Consider the following 22,490-nt stretch of genomic DNA (forward strand, 5'->3'; position numbering starts at 1 on the left):
AACAAACAAACAAGAATCTAGGCATCATCTTTGAAGAAATTATTGAGAAAAACTTCCCTGATGTACTAGAACCATGGGGTAAAATAGAAATTGAAAGAATCCACCATTCACCTCCTGAAAGAGATCCTGAAATGAAAACTCCCAGGAATATTTGAGCCAAATCCCAAAGCTCTTAGGTCAAGGAGAAAATACTCCAAGCAACCAGAAAGAAAAGAATTCAAATATTGTGTAGCCACAGTCAGAATTACACAGGATTTGGCAGCTTCTACATTAAGATTAGAGAGCTTAGAAAATGATATTCTGGAGAGCAAAGGAGCTAGGATTACAACCAAAAATCACCTAAGGAGCAAAACTGAGTATAATCCTTTGGGGAGGGAAATAGATTTTTAATGAAATAGAAGACTTTCAAGCATTCCTGATGAAAAGATCAGAGCTGAACAGAAAAAAAAAATTATTTTTAAATACAAGATTCAAGAGAAGCGTAAAAAGGGAAACAGGAAAAAGAAATTATAAGGGATTCAATAAAGTTATTTACATTCCTACATAGGAAGATGATACTTGTAACTCCTAAGAATTTGATCGATATTAGGGCAGTTAAAAGGAGTATACAAAGACAGGGGGCATGGGTGTGAGATGACTATGATAGAATGATATTTTTTAAAAATTAAGGGGTGAGAAAGAGGGATGCACTGGGAGAAGGGGGAAAGAAGAGGTAGAATGGGATCAATTATCTCAGGTAAAAGAGGCTCAAAAGATCTTTTACAATAAAGGGGAAGATAGAGGGGTGGTGAGCAATGTTTGAGCCTTACTCTCATTGGAATTGACTGAAAGAAAGAATCATATATACACTCAGTTGGGTATGCAAATTTATCTTACTCTATAGGAAAGTAGAAAGAAAAAAGAAAAGGGGGTTAGGAGAGACTGATAGAAAGAAGGGCAGATTGGAGGAGGGGGTGATCAGAAGCAAAACATTTTTGAGAAGCAAAAGGGTGAGAGAGAAAAGGATGAACAGGAAAAATAGGATGGAGGGAAATACACAGCAGTCATAAGTGTGATATGAATGGGATGAACTCACCCATAAAATAGAAACAGATATAACAGTGGTTTATAAAACAGAATCCAGGGGCAGCTAGGTGGTGCAGTGGATAGAGTACTGGCCCTGGAGTCAGGAGTACCTGAGTTCAAATCCGGCCTCAGACACTTAACACTTACTAGCTGTGTGACCCTGGGCAAGTCACTTAACCCCAATTGCCTCACTAAAAAAAAAAAAAAAAAAAGACATAGGTCAGAATGAAAGGAGATGACCCTGGATGCTGTATAAAACAGAATCCAACAATATGTTGTTTATAATCCTGTATGAGTGAAAACTAAAAAGAAAACTACAGACCAATTTCCCTAGTATTGATGAAAAAAATTTAAATAAAATACTAGCAAGGATTTTACAAAAATGCCTGTGACCAGGTAGGATTTATACCAGGAATATGGGGCTGATTCAATATTAGGAAAACTATCAGCATAATTGAGCATAAATAACAAAATTCAGATTATCTCAATAGATGCAGAAAAAGCTTTTGACAAAATACAACACTCATAGGACAGCTAGGTGGTGCAGCCCTGGATTCAGGAGGACCTGAGTTCAAATCTGGTCTCAGACACTTGATACTTACTAGCTGTGTGACCCTGGGCAAGTCACTTAACCCCAATTGCCTCACCAAAAAAACAAAAAACAAAAAACACTCATTCTTACTTAAACACACACACAGATTCACATACATGAAAACATGGGAATAAATGGAACTTTCCTTAAAATGTTTAGTATTTGTCTAAAACCATCAGTTAGAAGCTTTCCCAGTAAGATCAAGGATGAAACAAGAATGCCCATCATCACTATTATAATTCAATATTGTACTAGAAATGCTAGCTATAGCAATGAGAAGAAAAAAATTGAAAGAATTAAAATAGGTGAGTAAGAAACAAAACTATCACTCTTTGCAGATGATGGGATGATATACTTGGAGAATCCTAAAGTATAAACTAAAAAATTAGTTGAAATAATTAACAACTCAGGGGCAGCTAGGTGGCACAGTAGATAAAGCACTGGCTCTGGATTCAGGAGTACCTGAGTTCAAATCTGGCCTCAAACACTTGACATTTACTAGATGTGTGACCCTGGGCAAGTCACTTAACCCTCATTGCCCTGCAAAAAATAAATAAATAAATAAAAATAATTAACAACTTTAGCAAAGTTATGGGATATAAAATAAACCCACATAAATCATGAGTATTTCTATATATTACTAACAAAATCTAGCAGCAAGAGATAGAAAGAAAAATTCCATTTAAAATAATTGTAGACAATATAAAATACTTGGGAGTCTACCTGCCAAGACAAACCCAGGAACTATATGAATATAATTATAAGACACTTTTCACATAAATAAAGTCATACCTAAACAATTGGGAAAATATTAATCCTCATGGGTAGGCCCAGCCAATATAATAAAAATTACAATTCTACCTAAATTAATTTATATATTTAGTGCCATACCAATGAAACTATGAAAAAATTGTTTTACAGAGCTAGAAAAAATTAATAAAATTTATCTGGAAAAACAAAAAGTAAAAAATATCAAGGGAATTAAAGAAAAATGTGAAGGAAGGTATTCTAATTGTATAAGATCTCAAACTATTACAAAGTGGTAATCATCAAAACAATCTGGTACTGGCTAAGAAACAGAGTGGCAGATTGGGTACACAATATACAGTAGATAATGAACAAAGTAATATAGTTTTTGATAAACACAAGGATCCAAGATTTTGGAATAAGAACTCACTTTTTGACAAAAACTGTTGGGAAAATTAAAAAGCAGTTTGGCAGAAACTAAGTACAGACCGACATCTTACACCATATACCAAGATAAGGTCAAAATGGGTACATGATTTAGATATAAAGAGTGATACAATAATTAGAGGAGCATAGAATAGTTTACTTGTCAAATCTATGGACAAGAGAAGAATTTATGACAAAACAAGAGGAAGAGCATTATGGGAAACAAAATGTATAATTTCAATTACATTAAATTAAAAAGGGTTTGCACAAACAAAACCAACACAGCTAAGATTAGGAGGAATGCAAAAAAGTGGGGGAGAAATTTTACAAGTTTCTTTGATAAGGGCCTTATTTCTCAAATATAGAGAGAATTAAGTCAAATTTAAAGACTATAAGTCAATCCCCAACTGATAAATGGTCAAAGGACATGAACAGGCAGTTTACAGATGAAGAAATCAAAGCTATCTATAGTCATATGAAAAAATGTTCTAAATCACTATTGATTAGAGAAATGCAAATTAAACCAACTCTGAAATACTATGTCACACCTATCAGATTGGCTAATATGACAGAAAAGGAAAATGACAGATGTTGGAAATAAACAAATAAAAGAAAAGGACCTATATGTACAATAATATTTATAGCAGCTGTTTTTGTGGCAACAAAGAACTAGAAATCAAATTAAATCAAATCAAATCAAATCAAATAGAGCACCGGCCCTGGAATCAGGAAGACCTGAGTTCAAATCTGACCTCAGACACTTAACACTTACTAGCTGTGTGACCCTGGGCAAGTCACTTAACCCCAATTGCCTCATCAAAAAAAAAATTGTTTTTACATGGAATAGGAGAAAATAAAATATATTTTTTAAAAAAACAAACAATATTAAGCACCTGTTGGGTATAGAACATTATGCTAGGCATGGGGGTAAGGGGTAGGAGGGATATAGCGTTTGAATAAGATATTTTACAAGCTTAGTTTGTTTAATAAGCAGATAAAGTACATATACAAAATTATAACATGGGATCTTTTTTTTTTTTTTTGGTGAGGCAATGGGGAGTTAAGTGACTTGCCCAAAGTCACACAGCTAGTTAAGTGTCAAGTGTCTGAGGGCAGATTTGAACTCAGGTCCTCCTGACTCCAGGGCTGGTGCTCTATCCACTGCGCCACTTAGCTGCCCCAACATGGGATCTTTTGATACTAAGACCTGTGGTTTTATCAGTGTGTATAGTGCCTCTAGTAATGTAAAATTTCAACTTCTCTATGACTTAGTAAATAGTTTTCAGGAGTTACTATGTCCAAAAAAAATCCATCACCCTGCAACTAATCTGGTGATGAACGCTCTGAATCTGATTAAACTGGTCCCCAATACTGTACCTATATTATAATCTCTGCTCAATGCCTTTCTATAAATGCTGAGGAGGATTTTCTTTCGTCTGTCTCCAGAAGGTAGAAAGCATGAATGGGGATGTTGAGCAGCTTTTGTTCTTTGTACACTGAACAAGAAAACATGAAAAGTAATTTGCAGCAGGAGGAGTTGAGATAAACAATGTGAGCTTTCATGTAGCTGTTAGGAAATCATATAAGCCACCAATTGTGGAATATGTTCTTTCTTAGAAGTTTATGAAGATTATAAATTGGTCTTTTGGATTAGGCTACATATGACCAGACATCAGTTAATCTTTCATATTTTTTTTAATCCTAGTATGATGTGAGGTCTCAGAAAAAATAAAAGTAATTAGTGGGCAGCTAGGTGGCACAGTGGATAGAACACCAGCCCTGGATTCAGGACTATCTGAGTTCAAATCCAGCCTCAGACACTTAACACTGACTAGCTGTGTGACCCTGGGCAAGTCACTTAACCCCAATTGCCTCACTAAAAAAAAAAAAAGAAAAAAAAAAGTAATTAGTGGTATCCTATTCCTGTCCATCCCAAGATTAATTCTTCTATAGATACCTTTTGCTTAGCCAAAAGGACCTTTTATTAAGATCTTCCGAGATGGAAGATCAGGAGGATTGGTCTAGGGTTGAGAAGAGGCCATGAGTAACTGATGACAGTGAGACTCCTACTCTGACTTTTCATCATCATTATAGGTATAGCTTGGTAGAGTACAGAAGAAAGCAGAAAGACAAGGTAACTTACATATTGCCACTTCTAGGGTACAACTGTAGGATTATAGCTCATTTATATAATTTTTCTGTATTATTTCACTTGATCTTTACATGAATCCTGTGTGAGGAACTATTATCTTTATTTTATAGCTAAGAAAACTGAGACTTTGGCATCTGAATCAGAATCTTCTGACTACAAATCTACACTGTTTCCACCTCACAGGGCCACGAAGGGCAGGGAGAAGAAGGAAAAATGGTTAGGGATTTTGATTATTTAATGAATATTTAATTAATCAAACAAGAGTAGATTTTTGTTAATGTCAATATTAAAACATGCAAACAAATAAGGAAATGATACTAGCATAGATAATATTGGAATCATTTATTCCCATGCTTTTGCTAACAGTCTAAACCCTACTCTGCACCTCTTTTTCCACTGAGCTGGCAGATTTTTCTGGTTTTGTTAGGGTAGGGTTCAGACCCTGTTAGCAAAAGCATAGGAATAAATGATTCCAATATAATCCATGCTAGTGTCATTTCCTTATTTGTTTTCATGTTTTAATATTGACATTAACAAAACTAGAAAATCCGCCAGCTCAGTGGAAGTAGTGGTGATTGCCCTTAGAAAATTCCAAAGTCCAACTACAAGTCTAAAAATTTGTTTTCAATCACTGATTCCAGATTTCCTTTACTTTAGAGGAGGTGAAAGAAGTATAATAAAATATAAACTCCTTTATTTGGCATTTAAAAACCCTTTACAATCTGGTTCAAGGCTATTTTTCTGGGATGATTACAAATTATTCCCTTTAGGTAATATATTCCAACCAAACTGGTCTACTTGTTATTCTCTAGTACAGGACATTTTGTCTCCTCTCCTGAGCCTTTGTATAGGCTATGCCTAAACTCCTAGAATGATCTTACTACTTACCTATTGTCTAATGGAATCCCTTGTTCTACCTTCAAGGCTCAGTTTAAGTGCCATCAGATCCTGTAAGAGAATTTTCCTGATTCTCCCAGTTGTTAGTGTCTCCTAATAAAAACAAGGTGTATTCTAGAGCACTGGCCTTGGAGTCAGGAGGACCTGAGTTCAAATTTGGCCTCAGACACTTAACACTTACTAGCTGTGTGACCCTGGGCAAGTCACTTAACCCCAATTGCCTCACCAAAACAAAACAAAACAAGGTGTATTCATTTCATAGATATTTTAATTTACTTATCCATAATCATGTATTCTCTAGTAGAATCCTCCTCAAAGCAAGGGCCATCTCAGTTTTCTATTTGTATCATTTGCATCCCCTTTGCCTAACACTGTGCCTAGCATAAAGGAGATGCTAAATGTTTGTTAATGATAGTTCAATCAGACATATAGCCTAGGATATGGGAACCTCATGTCCTGGAGCTAAACTAACTTTCCCCTATTAAAACAAGGATAATCATAGGGTTCTTCCCTGTAGATGTCTTAGTGGGTACCTACAGTACCTAGAAAGCACCAGATTGGGGGGCAGCTAGGTGATGCAGTGGATAAAGCACCGGTCCTGGAGTCAGGAGTACCTGAGTTCAAATTGGGCCTCAGATACTTGATACATGGTGACCCTGGCCAAGTCACTTAACCCTCATTGCCCCACCCCCCCTCAAAAAAAAGAATAGGGGATGGCTAGGTGGCGCAGTGGATAAAGCACTGGCCCTGGATTCTGGAGTACCTGAGTTCAAATCTGGTCTCAGACTCTTGAAACTTACTAGCTGTGTGACCCTGGGCAAGTCACTTAACACCCATTGCCCCGCAAAAAGAGAGAGAGAGAGAGAGAGAGAGAGAGAGAGAGAGAGAGAGAGAGAGAAAATAGCAGGGGAAAGGAAATGGTGAAATGACAACTTTGGAGCAAGCAGGCTGGAGACTTGGAGCATCTTATTTTTTCATAATCAATGTATTTATATTTTTTTATGGATTTCCCCTCCTTTATACCCTTCTAAACCAGTGGTTTAGAAATAGCATTATGGTGATGGCTAGAGAGCAGGAAATTGTTGAAATGTATATTATCAAGTATGAAAACTATTGACAAAAATTCAATAAATGCCAACATATGTTTTGTTTTGTATATGTTATCCTTTATGATGCAACTTAAAATAGAAAGAGCACTGAACTTGGAATCAAAAGACCTGAGTTTGAGTCTGGGTCTTTTGACTTAGCACTTCTCGTCCCAATTACTAATCTGTAAAATGGGTGTGTTCCTGTTGTCTACTTCATATCTCTACTTCCCATTCTTTCATCTCTATCTACCTCAACCCTACCTCTCCTACATCCCAGTACAGCTCTGCCCACCCCTTCCATTGAGCCCTCTAGAACTCTCATTTTATCTTCAAGGAATTTCTCTTCATTTTTAGAACTTGTCCTCTCATGCTATTTCTGCTTTTTTTTTTGTGAGGCAATTGGGGTTAAGTGACTTGCCCAGGGTCACACAGCTAGTAAGTGTTAAGTGTCTGAGGCCGGATTTGAACTCGGGTCCTCCTGAATCCAGGGCCAGTGCCTCTCATGCTATTTCCATCTTCTGGTACATATCGAGATCTAGCTACAGCTAGTACACTGTGTACACTCAGAAGACACGCCCTTACCAATATTGGTTCCACATTTTCCAGCCTGTCTTTCAAAACATGCTGGTCCTAGATGGAAGTTGGCATACTCCTTGCTCCTTACTGCCACTTTTCCTTTGCCACTATTTTTCAACAGCTTTTCCTCCTTTGAGGTTCAAGCTACTCAAATAAATTACCCAGTCTACATCTTTGTGGCAATTAGACCCTAGGTTATCCTCCCTCTAGTATTCTTACCCACCCCAACTCCTACCCTTTTACGAGGGAACTTCAACATATATGTTTATAATATTACATATGCATTATCAACAGTCAAACACTTTGGCTTTAGTTTCCTGGTTCTGCAATCTCAATTCCCATAACTTACTCTTTCACTCCACCACAGCCACACGCAGGGACCCTTATACCCCGATCTTACCATCACCTATGGGTACTCTACTTCCATGATCAGGAATCCAGAATTTTTTTTTAATCTAACCATAACCTATCAGTCAGACAATTCAAAAAAATGTATTGTGTTTACTATCAGATGCCAAGCACTGTGCTAAGCCCTGAGGATACAAAGAGGCAAAAGACAGACTCTGATCTCAAGCAGCTCACAACCAAATGGATGAGATAAGAATCAAACAAACATGTATAAACAAACTATACAGAAGATAAATAGGAAACGATTAAAAGAGGGAAGGTACCAGAATTAAGAGGGGTTGGGAAAGACTTTCCGTAGAAGATAGGATTTTAACATGAAATTGAAGAAGTCGGGAAAGCCAGGAGGAGGATGAGGAGGGAAAGCATTCCAAGAGTAAGACTATCCAGAGAAAATGTTCAAATCTGAGAGATAGCATGTCATGTTTGTGGAACAATGAGGAGGCAAGTGTCCCTGGATCCAAGAGTATGTGTCAAGGAGTAAGGCATAAGTAGGAAGAGGTTAAATTATTTGAACTTCAAATGGGATTTTTACCTCGATCCTGTTGGCAATAGGGAACCATTAGAGTTTATTGAATAAGGGAGTAACATGACCTGACCTTTAGGAAAATCACTTTGGTGGTTGAATGAGGATGTATTGGAGTGGGAATAAATAGATGAGGCAGGCAACCTCACCAACAAGCATGAGGCGGTGGAAGTATCAGACTTATAATCTTCTTCTTCTTCTTCTTCTTTTTCTTCTTCTTCTTCTTCTTCTTCTTCTTCTTCTTCTTTTTTGGTGAGGCAATTGGGGTTAAGTGACTTGCCCAGGGTCACACAGCTAGTAAGTGTTAAGTGTCTGAGGCTGGATTTGAACTCAGGTCCTCCTGAATCCAGGGTCGGTGCTCTATCCACTGCACCACCTAGCTGCCCCCCAGACTTATAATTTTCAAATAAGAATAATTTAATGATTTCATAATTGCCAAATGAGCAAAACAGAATTGAAATAGCCCAAAAGAAACACAAGATATACAAATTGAGAGAATCCAACTCAAATATTCACAAAGATTATTTATGACTGACTTGTGGTAGAGCATTCCAAGCTGGAACTAGACTGATCAGCCACTTGACTCTAAAATAGGGATGTCATTTTTTGGTCCTCTTTGAGAAGGAAGGACAACCACCAAACCTTATTCACTTGCTCTTCCTCAGAAATGACACCCAACTCTGGACATTTTCATTGGCTTTCCTCCATGCATGGAATTTTCTGTCTTCTCCTTTCCAACTCCTGGCTTCCTTCAAGTCCCAGCTAAAATCCCATCTTTTACAAAAAGCCTTTCCCAATGTCACCCTTTTCCCTTTCCTCTGAGATTATATCCTATTTATCCTATATATATTGTGTTCATACATTGCTGTTTGCAGGTTTCTCTTGAATCTCTTTCTCTACTCACATATCAACTATCCCAATTTAGGCTCTTCTAACTGATATCTTCCCTGGACTATTTCAACATCCTTCTTTGCCAATTGGTGTCCACATATCCAATCTCTATGTCATTGCACAACCTGAAATATACTCCCTCCTCACTCAAACCTCTTAGAGTGCTTAGTTCCCTTCAAAGCTCACCTCAGACACCACCTTCTACATGAATCCTTTCCTGATTCCCTGATTCCTGATAGCTCTTCCCTTTGGACTCTGTGATATGCCACTACTAAGCCTATACCCCAAAGAGATCAAAAAAGAAAAGAAGGGAAAATCCAAAAATATTTATACCAGTTTTTTGTATTAGCAAACAAGTGTTCCACTAAGGGGATATTTGCCATTTGGAGAATGCAGAAAAAGTATGACACATGAATGTAAATTTTCTGTAGGAAATGACTAAAAGGGATGGTTAAAAAAAAAAAACTAGGAAGACAGTATTGAACTGATGTAGAATGAAATGATGCTATAACAACAATGGAAAGAGGAATGATTTTGAAAGGCATGGTTTTTCAATGGACTAATCATAACTCCAGATAACCACCTGTAAAGTATGTTGCCTACCTCTTGACAGAGAGGTGGTGGCCTCAGGGTATAAAATAATACTTTGTTTTTTGCTTGACTCTGCTACAAGGTTTTGATCTTCTTCTTCTTCTTTTTTTTTTTTGTGGGGCAGTGGGGGTTAAGTGACTTGCCCAGGGTCACACAGCTAGTAAGTGTCAAGTGTCTGAGGCCGGATTTGAACTCAGGTCCTCCTGAATCCAGGGCCAGTGCTTTATCCACTGTGCCACCTAGCTGCCCTTGATCTTCTTTTTAAACTAAAATGTTTAAAGTGCTATGTAAGTGCAAGTTGTAACTATTAGACAATTAATAAGGTCCCTTCCAGGCCAAGATCCCATGATGTTAAAGTCTAGTCGAGTGCACACTGGCTTTGAAGTCAGAACACCTGGGTGCAAACACCCTCCTCAAATGAGTACTACCTGTGAGAACCTTGGGCAAGACACTTGAGCTCTCTCCTGGCCTCCAAAAAGTCACTTCATCTTTAAAAAAGTAGGGGCTGGGGGCAGCTAGGTGGTACAGTGGATAAAGCACCAGCCCTGGATTCAGGAGGACCTGAGTTCATATCCGGCCTCAGACACTTGACACTAACTAGCTGTGTGACCTTGGGCGAGTCCCTTAGCCCTCCTTGCCCTGCAAAAAAAAAAAAAAAAGTAGGGGCTTGGGTCTAGATAGTTCGATTCTAAGCCCCTAAGTAGGATGGACCCTTCCAGCCTCAAATTCAAAACAAGATTCTACATATTTTCCTATGATCCTTCAGGCCAAATTTATTCAAGACCGTATTTAAGAAATAAAATTCCCAAACTCCTAAATCAACCACACACAGTTGACCACAGGACCGCCTGAATAAGCCCCACTTATGGACTGCACCACTGAGGCCAGGGAGCGGTGGAAAGGGGGAGGGGGGAGGTGAGGCGTGGACACTCGAGGGCTCGAACCCTGGAGCGGGGCCTTTTCCAGGAGCCCGAGGGGAAAAAGCCGTTGGCCTCCTGGGCAGTGGGCAGTGGAGTTTGGGGGCAGCCCCGGCTCTTCTCCTTTTACTCCTCCTCCTCCTCTTCCTCCCCAGAGGCTGTCCCAAGGCCCCGGGGACGGGGGAGCAGGAGGAAGATCTCTGGGAGCCCGGTGGGCAGCTCTGAAAGGAGAAATGGGAGGAGACCCTCACGCGGCTGGCGAGAATGGTGGGCACCAAGAACGCTGACAGGCCCAGCGTCTCCCGAGGCTAACAGAGCTAGGGCGGCCAGCCCGGAGCTGAGTAAGTGACCAAGGGGGAGGTGCGGGGCGGGGATAGGGACCCGGCGAGGCCAGGATGAGGAGGATGTGGCTGGGTGGGGTGGGGTGGGGCTGGGGAGGACCAGACCGGAGGGAGTAGGGATGCAGATAGCAATGAGGATAGGGATGGGGATGGGGCCTTCCAGCCTTGGGGGGGGGGGGGGGGTATGTTAGAGGCATCTCTGCACCTGGGGGTGAGCAGGTGAACGGATAAAATTCAAAAGGAACCAAGATAACGGATAATTCGAACTAGGTTCCGCCGGGCTTAGACCTGCAGAGCCATGGGCCAGAAGACCCATACAGCCCCCGCCCCGGGCTCGGTTTGGTTTCTCGGGGTTGGCAGCTAGTTAGTGCCCGCCTCGGGCTCGGAAGTCAGGAAAGAAAGGACCCCAACCCCACCTCCCCAGGCCTTCCACCTTCGCTGCCAGGGGGAAACCGGGTTGAATGGACCTGTTCAAGGTCACGTAGTTTACGAGTGGCCCAACCTGGAATAGAAGTTCCGGCTCCAGAAACCCCTGCCATAAGTGTCCCCCAAAGAGGATGAGGATGATGTCACCCCATCAGAACTCTTGCCAGATGATCCCAAAAGACAAGTTCAGGGTCTAGGGGTTTGTGGGGAGTTTAACACTAAGGGAGCCGATGGGGCAGCGAGGTGGCGCAGTGGATTGAGCACTAGCCCTGGATTCAGGAGGACCTGAGTTCAAATCCGGCCTCAGACACTTAACACTTACTAGCTGTGTGACCCTGGGCAAGTCACTTAACCCCCCATTGCCTCACAAAAAAAAAAAAAACACTAAGGGAGCGGAGAAGCAGGACCTTGAGGACAACAAAGGTGGCCTTCTCAGGTGGGCCTTGAGCAAGGAAAGAGCAACTCGGGGTACCTGACAGAGGGGAACGCTGGGAACAGATGTAGCCTGATCTGCATCAAAATGACTGACCTGCCTTAGGGTTGTCACACTCGGTTTGCTTGCCAATCATCCAATGATTTCAGTTTCTAGAGCTGGAAGAGGACTTAGCGATCGTCCACTGCAGCCCTCTCTCCTCTGTTGTTGGTTTTTTTTCATTTTTTTTTCCCCTCTATTTTTATAGAGGAGGAAACTGAAGCCCAGAGAGGTTTCTAAGATCACACACTGAAGTAGTAGCAGAGTAAAAACAGGCCTTCTGCCTGTGTGTGAAACGAACCATTCTTTTGATGGTTTTTATTTATTAGTAGTGGTTATAATTTTTAAGAATTAATTAAGAATTTTAATTAATTAATTGATTAATTTATTTAGGCGGGGCAATGAGGGGTAAGTGACTTGCCCCAGGGTCACACAGCTAGTAAGTGTCAGGTGTCTGAGGTGGAATTTGAACTCGGGTCCTCCTGAATCCAGGACCCATGCTTTATCCACTGTGCCACCTAGCTGCCCCTAATTAAGAATTTTAAAGAAGATCTTACCAGACAGGGCTCAGAAAATAATAGCAAATAGAAAATAGTAAATAATAGATCAATTTTAACTGCCCTTTTTTTGGATCTCAGAATCATATTCTCAGAGTTGGAATTGTTGGAATTGCTTCCAAGGCCCCAGTTTAGCATAATAACCATTGCCTAAATAAGAATATTCTTTACAACATACTGGAAGAATAATCATTCATCCTGCTTTTCCTTAAAGGTCTTCAAGAGAGATGGAAACCCACTCTCTGAAGACAGCCCATTTTACATAGGAGCAACTCTTAATTGTTAGGAAGTTTTCCAGTCTATCAAGCCTAAATTTGCCTCTTGGCAACTCCCATTTATCTTAATTCTATCCTCTAGGGCCACACATCTAACTCAAAACCTTTCTACAACACAGCTTTTCAAACAATTAGGAACAGGGCCAGAATTGTCCCCATTAAATAACTTCTCCAGGTTAAATAGCCTTAGTTTCTTCAGATGATTCTCCTATGACCTGACAACATTAAGGTTGTTCAACAACGTGGTTGCCCTCTTTTGGGTGCCATCTAGCTTATCAATCAATGTCTTTTATAAAATGTGGCAGCAAGTACTGAACACAATACTCCTGATGTTGTCTGATTAGGGCAGAGTAAGGCAGGACTACATCCCATTAGAATGTGAGCTCCTTAAAAAAAAAAATTAAAAAACAGAAAAAACAAAAACAATTTTTACAAAGTGAGCTCCAGGGGCAGCTAGGTGGTACAGTGGATAGAGCACTGACCCTGGAGTCAGGAATACCTGAGTTCAAATCCGGCCTCAGACACTTAACACTTACTACCTGTGTGACCCTGGGCAAGTCACTTAACCCCAATTGCCTCACTAAAAAAATTAAATAAATAAATAAATAAAATTAAAAAAAAAAAAGTGAGCTCCTTGAGGGCAGGGACAATCTTTTGCCTTTTTTTTTTTGTCCCCAGAGCTTATCACAGTGCCTGGCACTTTGACTTCCCTAATTCCTCTCAATGCAACCTAAGAAAAATTTACTGTTTGGCCATGCCTCCCATAGCTATACATACACATACACATATACACATATACACATACACACACACATATACACATACATACACACACACACACATATACAATTTTTTGCAGGGCAATGAGGGTTAAGTGACTTGCCCAGGGTCACACAGCTAGTGTCAAGTGTCTGAGGCCAGATTTTAACTCAGGTCCTCCTGAATCCAGGGCCCGTGCTTTATCCACTGTGCCACCTAGCCACCCCACTCCCATAGCTTTCTTCTTAAATTGATTTTTCTTAATACAAGTGTAAAACTTGACATTTAGCACTGTGATGTTTAAAATCTATATTGTGTGATCACCTTAAATTAGAAGATTCAGCACCAGTCTTTGAGCATTAAATATTTATTAAAGCATACAGATATTCGCAAGGAGTTCAGAAAGTTAAGAAAAAGCCTATCTAGCCTAGAGTTCCAGCCTGGTTGGGTTCTTCCTCAAATCCTCCTCCAAGAGCCTGCTTTAATCAGGAAGCTTTTTATAGGTTTGGAACAGAGGCGGTCCTTACACACTGCTTCAAGATGATTGGTTGGCATCATCCAAATCCATTGTTTTTGAAGGTGTTCTCAAGTTGAGTTCACAGTCTAGCTTCTGAGAACAATAGCTTCTTAAGGGATAGCCAGGTGTGATTACAATCCAGTTAATTTGGAGTAGGCTAATCAGCAGTCAATCACTCTCAATTGATTCAATCAGTCTAGATTAATCTCCAGGTGGGTCTTTGAGTATCTGCTAAATCCCATTATTTCATCACATTCCCCCCTTTGTTTCTTCTAGGAACAGGTGTTCTTTGATGAAACAGTAAAAAAATTAATTAAGTCTTTGGAAGTCTTTTCTCAGTTCTCTTGTGTTCTTGGAGTGCTAAGATGTCATCAGGAAGAAGCTGGATTCTGGTCTGGAAAGCTGGATTCTCTTCTTTAACTGTTTGAATTGCTGGATTTTTTACTAAACCTTAGCATAGCATTGTCAATGATCAAATTTAATACATTCCATTACATTCCCTCCTTTATATAATAGAGGGTTGAGGTAGTTATGCAATCTATAACACTTCTTACCACCATGTGTCTAGATCAAAGCCAAATTTAGTAATGTGTTCATGACACCTGAAAATGTTATGGAAAGGTTATCATACCACATCTCATGGTTTCATTTTCTCATGAAATTGTCTATAACATTTACCATAATTTCAGCTATTTCCAAGAGGTATGTCATTGTCCTTTGAAAAAACTCTTTCCTCTTTCTTCTGAGAGACTTTTTACTTTTTACGGAACTCCTTTTCTTTTTCTTCCTTTTTACTTTCAGCTTTGGCTCCTTTTGCTCCTGGCTGGACAGGTCACTTTGTGAACTTGGCAGGATTTCTATATCATTACTTGAGTGAGGTAGATTCACATGTTCTGTCACTTGATTCTGGTCCTGTTCTTTTGCCTCTGGAAATTTAGTCAGGAAGTAATGTTCAGTAGACTTTAGATCCAGGAGGTGATTGGTAGTCTGAAATTTACCATGGTCCAAATTCTTAGGTTGACTGCAATTCTTCTCCAGGAATTTACTCTTCCTAGTGGTATCATTGTCACAAACCTTGTCCTTTTCTGAGGTATCTTTGACTAGGGAATCACAATTGATTAATCCAATCCCTTGGTTGTGACTCAGCTCATTCTTTTCCTCACTTAATTTTAGCAGGAGGGAATCTAGAATGTCAAATGGGTTTGAGATGCCACTGGTAGACTGAAATGCTCTCCATTTTTCCTCATCTTCAAGTAGACTGGACGTCTTCTGCACACCTTTATCCATGGTGGGGTTTTTTGCACAATGTTAAGTGAATGAAACCAAATGTGAAGATCAGAAGATTGAGGGTTCGAGTCCCTTTGTGGTCGTCAAACTGTGATGTTTAAAATCTATATTGTTTGATCACCTTAAATTAGAAGATTTAGCACCAGTCTTTGGGCTTTAAACCTTTATTAAAGCATGCAAATTTTCACAAGGAGTTCAGAAAGTTAAGAAAAAGCCTATCTAGCCTAGAGTTCCAGCCTGGTTGGGTTCTTCCTCAAGTCCTCCTCCAAGAGCCTGCTTTAATCAGGAAGCTTTTTATAGGTTTGGAACAGAGGCGGTCCTTACACACTGCTTCAAGATGATTGGTTGGCATCATCCAAATCCATTGTTTTTGAAGGTGTTCTCAAGTTGAGTTCACAGTCTAGCTTCTGAGAACAATAGCTTCTTAAGGGATAGCCAGGTGTGATTACAATTCAGTTAATTTGGAGTAGGCTAATCAGCAGTCAATCACTCTCACTTGATTCAATCAGTCCAGATTAATCTCCAGGTGGGTCTTTGAGTATCTGCTAAATCCCATTATTTCATCACAGCACTATGAATTTTACAATAAAAATTTTTAATGTGTTTTTTACAACATAGACATTTCCAAAAAGCCCTGTCATATATGGTCTTTCTTTCTTATAATAAATAAATGAATGAAGAGGAACCTGTGTATTTATTATGTGCCAGGAACTGAGCTAAGAACTGGGGCTACAAATGCAAAAGATAACTAGGCTTTGCTCTCAAGGATCATATATTCTAAAAGGAAAAGGCTGGTTGTATAGAGGAGTGGTGATGAATGATAAAGTGATTGACATAGCCTTACCTGGAAGCGATGGCTGAGTGCATGTACATTGGGGCTGGAAAGAAGATGCTGGATGAAGTATGGGTATGTATCTGGGGTCAGCTAGATACAGTGAGCTCTCCCCAATCATCATGGCCCCAGGCTGGGTAGTAGGGGTCCACTTGAGAGAGTTTAGTGATCAGGCGGCATGGTGGTGTAAGAGGGTCATTCCATATCCCTGAATCTCAATTAATGTAACCAAAGAACAAGATGCTCTGAGCTTTGATTACCTTTGTCAGGTAAGAATTCCTCTTTGATTAAGTTACAGAATCAATCAATTAAAGTCATAAAATAGATATGAATAATTCCTAAGTACTTCTATTCAATCAAAGGGATAAATTAGGTACAAATAATCAATTTGAAAGACTAAAGTCCTGGGATTGATTGAAAACTGATGATACCCCACAGGAAGTCTTAGAGTTAGTTAAATAGAATCAGTCATGATCTTTGGAGATTAGATGAAACAACAAGCCAATTCAGAATCCAGCATTCCAATGCCTGGCCAGCCTAGTTGTAGAGCAGCTCCATCCAAGGCCCTGAGAAGGAATTACTTGGGAAGGTTTATTGTGTCAAGGGGAGAATGGCTCCCTCCTCCCCTCCCCTTGACCAGAGGATAGATGTCAAAAGATGTTTGCACCCTATTAGCCCAGGTGGCAGTGTGCCAGTGACAGAATCAGGAAGCCAAGCAATAACTAGCAGACCAAAGTAAGGCAGCATTACGGCCCTGCAAGGTCACTGATTCCGCCCACCCCCGCCCCCCCAGACCAGGAGAGAGCTCCTCCCACCAAAAGGAAGTTTCATGTGAGAAAAAGGACTTCTAGAAAGCATGTGCTATCTAAGCATAAGCCCATTCTTCCCAGGGAATAAATATCTAATTAGGAGATGTTATGCCCCCTATGGGGTCCTGGCCCAACAGTGTTTTTAAAAAATTTATTTTCAATTCATAGAACAAAACAAGCATTTCCATAACACAGTACACTAAGAATCTGGGGAAACTAGTCTTAGAGGGGCTATTTTATATGTGACACTATACTGTGTTATAGTGGCAAAGTAGGAAAATGGTGGTGGAACTTTGTATTGTCTGAACAATTCCAGGTCTGGCTCTTCTGGCCATCAAGGGATGGAGGGCTCATCCTCCTATTCAGGATCATCTTCTCTACCAAGTTATAGGGCAGGTATAGGAAAGACCTCCTGCTTCCAGTACCAGGACCTCTCAGTGACTTCAGACCTCTTGAGCTCCCAAAGTATCCACCAGGGCTAGAAGCAGCCATCTTCAAAATCACCATTTGGTTGCCTATGCTCAGGGAAAGAAACACAAAGCAGAAAATATAGGTAGGGACTTGAAATGCAATCTCAGGCTCACCTAGGCAACCACATGTATTCACTGTTAAAGAAAAGATTTCTTCAAAACCAACTGACCCGCTATCTACATATATGAAATCAAGAAAAGAATCATGTTTAATGATACTAATATTGATCATAGGCTTTAATCTGAGTTCAGAGTGTTAGTGTTATTTTAACACTATTTTTATTTGCATGATGATAATTATTATGTATGTTGTTATCCTGCTTCTGTTTTCTTTGCTTTGTATTAATTCATGCAAGTCTTCCAATATTTCTCCTTTTTCTTCCTTTTAAGATCATCAAAACAAAACAAAACCACTCCCAAGTCTTTGTATTGTTCAACTTATTTTGTGACCTTTTGCTGAATTAAGGTTCTAAAAAGACACATATCATCTCCCATTAGAAGGTAAGCACTTTGTCCTTGTATCATTGTTTCTAATTCCTCATATTTACCTTTTCTATTTCTTACTCATGTTGGCATTTCAGAATTTCTACTTAACTCTGATCTTTTCATCAAGAATGCTTGAGGGTGGGGGCAGCTAGGTGGTGCAGTGGATAAAGCACCAGCCCTGGATTCAGGAGTACTTGAGTTCAAATCCAGCCTCAGACACTTGACACTTACTAGCTGTGTGACCCTGGGCAAGTCACTTAACCCCCATTGCCCCACACACACACAAAAAAAATGCTTGGGGGGGGGGGGTGCGCAGCTAGGTGGCTCAGTGGATTAAAGCACCAGCCCTGGATTCAGGAGGACCTGAGTTCAAATCAGGCCTCAGGCACTTGATACTTACTAACTGTGTGACCCTGGGCAAGTCACTTAACCCCAATTGCCTCACCAAAAAAAAAAGAATGCTTGAGGGGGCAGCTAGGTGGCGCAGTGGATAAAGCATCAACCCTGAATTCAGGAGGACCTGAGTTCAAATATGGCCTCAGACACTTGATACTTACTAGCTGTGTAACCCTGCGCAAGTCACTTAACTCTTATTGCCCCACCCAAAAAAAAAAATGAATGAGAAAAGGCCATTAGATTTGCCAATTAAGAGATCACTAGTGATTTTGGGGAGAGAAATTTCACTTGAATGATGAAGTCAGAAACCAGATGGTAGAGCTTTAAGAGGGTAAAGAAAAAAGGAAGTAAAGGCAAATATGGAAAATATCCTTCTGGAGAAGCTTAACCACAAAAGGGAAGAGATGTATATGACAATAGCTAGTGAGGATTGCAGCATTCAAGTGAGGGATGTGGGCATTATTGCAGGCAGTCAGGAAGTACTCAGTGGACAGGAAGAGATTGAAGATAAGTGAGAGTGTGGCGATTATAGAGGGAGCAATTGGCAAGAGAAAATGGGATGCAATGAGATCATATGTGCATGTTAAGGGATTTGCCTTGGTAAAGAGAAGGGCTGCCTTATTATGTGAGATAGAGTCAAAGAGGAGATAGTAGCAGAACATATCTGAGTCATATAAGATGAGGTATAAGGAAGAAAAGGGTATGACAAGCCTCAATTTTTTCATTAAACTGTGAGGCAAAGTTTTCAGCAGAGATGGTGGTGATGGTGGTTGGGGGGAGGGTGGTAGGTTGGGGAGCTTAAGACATTTTAAGAGGGATGAAAAGATTTGGAATGGAATGGTGAGTTAATTAGAAATATACATATACAAATAGAGAAGTGATGTATTTGTGTGTGTGGTAAGATCAAGGGCATGATAATCTGTGTGTGGCTGAGATGGGGAGAAGTAGGTCATGTGGAAATGAGTAATCTGAGGAAGCTTGAGGTTGGCGTGTTTGAGAGATTATCAGTATGTATGTTGAAGTCTCCCAGTATAAGAACAGGAGTTGATTAAGAGAGGAAAACTGTGAGCCAGGCAGCGAATTCATTGAAGAAAGGGAATGTTTTGGACATTGGGAGACAACAGCCACCAGAATTATGACTGGGTGGTAGAGATGGATTAAGTGTACCTCAGAGGAGGAGAGGTTGCTGAGTAGAAATGGGGGCCAAGGAATATTCCAACTTCCCCAACTCAACCAGTGAGTTGGGGAGAATGAGTGAAAGTGTGACTAGTGCTGGAAAGGAATGCTGGGTCATTGTATCATCAGGAGGAGATGGAAAGGAAAGACTTTAAGGGGAAAACAATTTTGTTGCCTATGGAGCAAGCATTCCAGAGGGCACAATGGAAGGAGTGGGTAGATTTAGGGACACTGAGGGCGTTGGGTTGAAATTGGAATAAGGGATCAGACAGTAGGGGATGAGGTGTAGGGTTTAAATGATGGTGAAGACTTTCAGAATCACTGGAATGAGGAAAATGGGGTGAGGCGGGGAGAGAGCTTAATCATAATTTTTAAATTTTGTTTTTAGTGAGGCAATTGGGGTTAAGTGACTTGCCCAGGGTCACACAGCTAGTAAGTGTTAAGTGTCTGAGGCCGGATTTGAACTCAGGTATTCCTGACTCCAGGGCCGGTGCTTTATCCACTGAACCACCTAGCTGTCCCCAAGCTTAATCATTATTGAGCAATGAATTATGGTAGGCTTTCATTGCCCAGGGTAGGGTTCTTCCAGGGTCAGGCAGTTCAAGGGAAGGAACACATGCTAAAAGCTGAAGACAAGACAAGAGACCAGGCTGGAGACTCTAGGGAATGACTTTCCTCCTCTTCCCTAAAATGGAGGAGTCTAGAGCTTATTGGAATGGTGTTTCTCTTTTCTGAGACTGTCAGGGAACCAGGCAGGAGACCTTGCATGTGGAAAATTAGGCATTTTTTTTCATGATGCCTTGAAATATGATAACCAGAGACTCTTTTTGGTGATATCTCTCTTAGATCTATTTTCCAGGTAATTTTTTTTTAATATAAGAAACTTTACATTTTCTTTATTATTTCAGGCTTTTAACTTAATTTTAGTATTTCTTTTCTTGTGGAGTCAATTTCTGCTTGGTTCGTTCTAATTCTCTTTTCTTTTTTCTTTCTTTTTTCTTTCTTTTTTTTTGGCGGGGCAATGATGGTTAAGTGACTTGCCCAGGGTCACACAGCTAGTAAGTGTCAAGTGTCTGAGGCCAGATTTGAACTCAGGTCCTCCTGAATTCAGGGACAGTGCTTTACCCACTGTGCCACCTAGCTGCCTCCTTCATTCTAATTGTCAAGAAGTCTCTTATATGAGTAAAGTTGCGTACAGGGACTTTTTTTTTTTTTTTTGCGGGGCAAAGGGGGTTAAATGACTTGCCCAGGGTCACACAGCTAGTAAGTGTCAAGTGTCTGAGGCCGGATTTGAACTCAGGTACTCCTGAATCCAGGGCCGGTGCTTTATCCACTGCACCACCTAGCCACCCCCCCAGGGACCTTTTTACTAAGCTGTTAATTCTCCTTCCAAGTCATTTTATGAAAGCTTTCTTTTCAATTTTTTCCTCTGTTTCATTTATAATGTAATTTTAAACCTTGTAGGAATTCTAATTGATACTGTGGTTGAATTACGTTTTTCTTTGAGGCTTTTCTTGTAGATGGTTTAGAGTTATTGTATCTTGGATATTCTTGACACCATAGTTCTTTATTGGGGAAGTTTGTTTTTGTTTGTTTGTTTTTTTAATTGGGGAAGTTTTTGTTGTGGTTGTTTATTAATTCTTCTAGCCTTATTTCCCTAATTGGTACTTTGCATTAGAGCCAAGTTTTAGGTGCTATGTTTTTTGAGGATCTCAGGGCCAGCCAAGCTTGGTGATCTGCAAATTTTCACACCCTTGCCAGTCTGTTCCGTGATGAAATCTGATTGTTTCCCTCATGATCTGGGTTTTGCAGGCTTTGACCACGGTTTAAGTCTCTATGATATAACGGTCTTGCCTTGGTTAGAATTCTATTAGACTAGGGGCAGCTAGGTGGCGCAGTGGATAGAGCACCGGCCCTGGAGTCAGGAGTACCTGAGTTCAAATCCGGCCTCAGACACTTAACACTTACTAGCTGTGTGACCCTGGGCAAGTCACTTAACCCCAATTGCCTCACTAAAAAAAAAAAAAAAAAAAGAATTCTATTAGACTTCTTCTGGCTCCATCCCATCCCTATCAGCTAGCTGGAAGGCTCCACTGGTTGATCTGAGTTCCTTGCCCTAGTTACCTAATTGCAGGCCTCAGACAAGGCTAGAGACTGAATCCATGACTCTACTCTGGAGTCAAGGCCACACAGCTACTGTTCACTTCTGTGTACTTCTGTCTAGTCACAGCTTCAAACTCGGCCTAAAGTGGAACTGCAACTTCTCCTAACCCTAGAACATAGCCCAAGCCATGTAGGCTCCTGTTTTAGTCTGGACTCCGGTGAAGCAACCCAGCTGGGGAGTCTAAGCAATACTCTGACTCCTGCAGCAACATTGCTGGCTGGCTCCTATTCCTGCTCCTTGCATGGTACACAGGGTCAGTCCCTGCTGGAGACACAGCTGCTCTATTGCTGCTTGCAGTACACACCTCACCTGCAGGTCAGTCAATACCTATGGATTAAGCCTTACTATGTTCCAGACACTGTGCTAAGTGCTAAGTGATACAAAGAAAGAGAAAAGAGAGGCCTTGCTCGGGAGGAGCTACAAACTACAAACATGCAAAAATGATGAACAAACAAGCTACGTAAAGGATAAATTGGAAAGAATCAAGAGAGGTAAAGCACTAGAATGAAAAGAGATCAGGAAAGGCTTGCCATAGAAAATGGAATTTTAGCTGAGACTTGAAGGAAGACAGAGCAACCAGAATGATGGCTCATCTCTGAAAGCAAAGATGAGGAAGAAAGTCACTCCACTGCTGGCATGGGGGACAACCA

The sequence above is a fragment of the Dromiciops gliroides genome, chromosome 5 (assembly GCF_019393635.1).
Source record: "Dromiciops gliroides isolate mDroGli1 chromosome 5, mDroGli1.pri, whole genome shotgun sequence".
NCBI lineage: Eukaryota > Metazoa > Chordata > Mammalia > Microbiotheria > Microbiotheriidae > Dromiciops > Dromiciops gliroides.